We start from the raw sequence: 4,867 nt of genomic DNA on the forward strand, positions 1-4,867 counted from the left end.
AAAATGTCAACAACTAAAAAATAACACTTACAATTCACATATCAATACCGAGAATATCAAATGTCAACAACTCGTATTAAAATGTCAACAACTAAAAAATAACACTTATAATTCACATTTGAATACCGAGAATATCAAATGTCAACAACTCGTATTAAAATATCAACAACTAAAAATAACACTTATAATTCACATATCAATTACGAGAATATCAAATGTCAACAACTCGTATTAAAATGCCAACAATTAAAAAATAACACTTATAAGGATTCACCGAATGCTTCGATCTGATCCACACAAGCAACAACGTCACCAAATGCTTCGATCTGATCCACACAAGCAACAACGCTTTTGCGGAGCTTCAATTCCAAATCGGAGCTTCAATTCCAAATCTATTTGAATTTCTTACAATTCAATTACCATTCCCAAACGTATGATGAAATTTCTCAATTTTAAAATTACCAATTCAAATTTGTTTATCTTTAATAAACAACAGCTATTGTTTATAGCACAGTGCAAAACAAATTTTTCGGCAATGGGAATTGAAATAGAAAATTGAGCTCAATTGAATCACAAATTCAGATTATGAACTGCATCTACTCATCTATTTCCAAATTCAGACGAAATCGACCAGAAATCAAAATTCATTTACCGCACAAATTAGTCGATCGAAATTTCCTCTGCATCGCGCTAAAATGGAGATCTTCGCGCCGGCCTCCTCGAGCTGCTTCTTCGTCTCCTCCTTCGTCACTCTTTCCTTGAATTTCTTCGGCAATCCTTCAATCAATTTCTTCGCCTCCTTCAGCGCCAGGCTCGTTAGAGCCCTAACCACCTTAATCGTCGCGATCCTTGAGTTGCTTGGCACGTCGTCGATCACCACGTCGAAGGGGGCGAAGGAGGCGGCGGAGACGCCGAGCTTGTCCTGGAGGTACGCGACGAGCTTCTGAGTGTCGGCGAGGGTGAGGTTCGAGATCTGGTCGCCGAGCTCGACGACTTTCTCCGGAGCATCGACGGCGGCGAAGGGTGGAGGTGTGTGGTGCGGCGGCGGAGGGGGGGAGGTTTTTAGGGGAAATTCGATGGTGTGGCAGGGAATGTGGGGGTGGGTGAGAGGTAATCTTAAAAAAATATAGAATTACTATTATGCCCTTTCACAATTAATTAATGTAAAAATATTTTCTATGTGGCAAATTCTTGACCACTCATTTAATAAAAATGAGTGGCTGAGATTGCATCTCATTTCTCAATTAGCTTAAAAAATCTCAATTGATCATGAACCTATATATATATATAGTTCTGATCAAATACAAACCTCTATCTATAATACAAACTACAAACTTTAATTGTACACACTCTTTGTAAGTAATCAACGGTTAGCAATGAGATTCATATGTCAATGTCAACGCATATATATATATATATAGGGGTGTGATAAACTACAAACTCTCTATAATACAAACTATACAAACTTTAATCCTACTCACTTAATACATTTAATCAACGGTTAATATAAAAGATTTTTCCAATGTCAATATTTCCTACAAATCTGTACACTCCGTTGACATCGAACAATCAAAATTTGTACACCCCCGTTGACAGAATTTGTACACCCTGTTGACATCAGCCCCCGTTGACAGAATTTGTACACTCCGTTGACATCAGCCCCCCGTTGACAGAATTTGTACACTCCGTTGACATCAGCCCCTGTTGACATCAGCCCCCGTTGACATCAGTTTATATAGTTTGTATTATAGAGAGTTTGTATTTGATCATACCTCTATATCTATATATGGTCATGATAATCTACAGACCCTCTATACTACAAACTATACAAACTTTAGGCGTTGACATTGTTGACATTCCTCCTAGTGACAGAATTTGTATTAGGCGTTGACATTGACATTCCCCCCAGTGACAGAATTTGTATTAGGCGTTGACATTCCCCCCAATAACAGAATTTGTATTAGGCGTTGACATTGACATATGAATCTCATTGCTAACCGTTGATTACTTACAAGGAGTGTGTAGGATTAAAGTTTGTAGTTTGTATTATAGATAGGGGTTTGTATTTGATCACACCTCTCTCTCTATATATATAGTAGTGATCTAGGGCAAGAGCCCCTTAAACCTATAACTAGAGAACAAATCATAGCCACAAGATCAAGAAAATCAAGGGCTAGTATTAATACATGTAATTTTCTAATTTAAGGAGAAATTAGTTCCCTCAATCACAAATTTACTCCATAATAACAAGGCGGGGGTATTATGGTAATTTTGTAAAATCTTGATACCAAAATCAGGTTAGGTCGCCAAATTGATTTCATTTGATAAACAACCGCGATTTCTTCTTCTCTCTTCTCCTCTTCTCTGTTCTGGAAAATTAAAACTCGCCGAAGGAGGTGGAGGGGAGCCGCTGTTGGGCGAAGGAATCGGACGATCCGTATCTGGATTTCCGGCAGTCGATGCTGCAGATGACTTTGGTGAAGGAAATTTACGCGAAAGAGGAGCTGAAGCACATCCTCAACTGCTTCTTGCAGCTCAATTCCCCTTACTATCACGGCACCATTGTCAGCGCCTTCACCAACATCAGGAACACCCTCTATTCCCTCTCCGCCTAGTCTCTCTTACTTATGCATTCGCTTTTCACAGTCTTTTTGACATCATCACTTGTGCTCTATCAAATTGTAAATTGTTGCTGCCTTCTCAAAATTTCTGTGAAAATTGCTTAATGTAATTTCACTAACTATTAGTACTACTGTAATGGACGACTTGCTTCTTTATTTAATTGTACTACTTCTTCTTTATTTAAGAGCTTCAATGGAATTGGAGTGAAAACTGAAATGGGAGTAATGATTTGAGATGGACTCCCAACAACACTGATGTGTTTTGTAAACAACATACTAAGAGTGATGTGTTTTGTAAACATCAGTGAAGTAAAATCATAATAAGAGTGATGTGTTTTGTAAACAAGAGTGAAGTAAAATCATGCTAAGAGTGATGTGGTTTGTAAACAAGAGTGAAGTAAATTCATGCTAAGAGTGATGCTAAAAATGATTAATGCATGGTTCACATTTCCCAAAAAAATTCTACTCCTTTATGTTGCGCTGGAAATAGACATTCCAATTCTAATACTTTCCATATGATTAGTCTCGTAAACAGGCAAGCTACTCGAAAAGAAATCCAATTCATGATTAGGCAAATCAAACAGATCTGAACTCGAATCACTCTCCGCCCCATCCTCTTCTTCGCTCAATTTTTTCAAATTCATCTTCTTAGAAACCCTCAATTTCTCCAAACTCTACTTTAAACTCGTCCCTTTCATAGGCACAAAAACTGCTTGATGATGCTGATCAGATATTTGGATCTAGAATTCCTTGGTCTATTTTATATAATTAAACAAATGGGGGTTTCCCGACGACTCCACCTCCGTGCCGCCGCCGCCGTGTTCCTCACCTCCCTCGCCGCACTTGGTCGCATATTTGGAAGGAGAAGGAAAGGAAACCGCTTCATTGATTTAAATCTCATAATGTAATTTCTAAAAATACCCTTAGTCTATTTTATATAATTAAAATAAATAATATTTGTTACATTAAGATGTGTGGCTGAGATTTGTTCTCTAGTTATACACTTAAAATTAGTTATATCTTGATCACTAACCTCTATATATATATATATATATATATATATATATATAAATTAAAGATATGATTGACTAAGTGTATTAAACGATATTGTTTAAATACTCAAATATGTTATCCACATAATATTTTTAATCCTTCACATTACATATAACTTCTCTAAAAACCTAAAATTATGAAACAAAAAAAAACTCCTAATAAGTATCAAATTTGTGATATAATTAATATTGTTAAAAATTACAGGGGGCGGTTCATAATTTGACCTATTTGAAATAGGTGAGCCCCATTAATCAAGTGAAGTAACCCAAAATCTCTTGATTCTATCACTCAATCAAAAATGAAGACCGAGAATCGAATCATTAGTGGAATACAGTGAAGAAGAAGAATTCCAAACAGAATTTCAACCACCCTTCCTCAAAAAATACGAAGCCTTAGTGCACGGCCCCGCGTCCGTCCGTGCCAGCGGCGAGTACGCATACCGCCGCTGCTGCGCTCGCGCCGCTGGCAGTGCCAGCGAGCAGGCGACGTGGCGGCTTACGATCGGGCAACGGCATAGCCATTGCCTTTGAATTATTTTTTTTTATTTTAAAATTCGATTTTTAATTATATAAAATGATAAAAAAATAAAAAAATATTTTCCAAATCCCAAAAATATGGCCGTTTTTTTTCCCGTTTTTTTCCCGTTTTTTCTGATTTTTTTTTATTTTTTTCCCCAAAAATCATCTATAAATACACACATTCACCATCCATTTATCACATCAAACTATCAACACATTCATAATTCTCATACAAACTATCAACACATTCATCCCTCACTCAAAACCTCAAATGGATTTCACCCATATTATGGCGGAAGCGGAGCCCGAAGAACAAGAATACTACGAACAACATCGTGCCGCTTACGAAGCATACGTCGCGGCAAATACCCCCGCTCCTCCTCCTCAACGAACCAGATCAAATCGCCGCTACATCCATCGTGACCGGGAGGGAGCCTACGAAAGGCTCGTTGCCGACTACTTTGCCGACCAGCCGCGGTTTCCGGCAGATTACTTCAGGCGCCGTTTTCGCATGTCAAAGCGCTTGTTCATGCGAATTGTCAACACATTGTCTGCACGTGTTGAATTCTTCCAAACAGGTCCAGATGCAGCCGGCCGGCAAAGTATCATGCCGTTGCAGAAGTGTACGTGTGCCATCCGACAACTCGCTACTGGGCAAACGGCCGACATCTTCGA

The 4,867-nt window shown here is 38.3% G+C and overlaps 1 pseudogene; it reads right to left on the reverse strand.

The window, feature by feature from the left end:
- Positions 1–260: 260 nt before the first annotated feature.
- On the reverse strand, positions 261–1,062 carry LOC121757882 (annotated as a pseudogene).
- Positions 1,063–4,867: the final 3,805 nt, after the last annotated feature.

Source organism: Salvia splendens, chromosome 1, assembly GCF_004379255.2.
Source record: "Salvia splendens isolate huo1 chromosome 1, SspV2, whole genome shotgun sequence".
Classification (NCBI taxonomy): domain Eukaryota; kingdom Viridiplantae; phylum Streptophyta; class Magnoliopsida; order Lamiales; family Lamiaceae; genus Salvia; species Salvia splendens.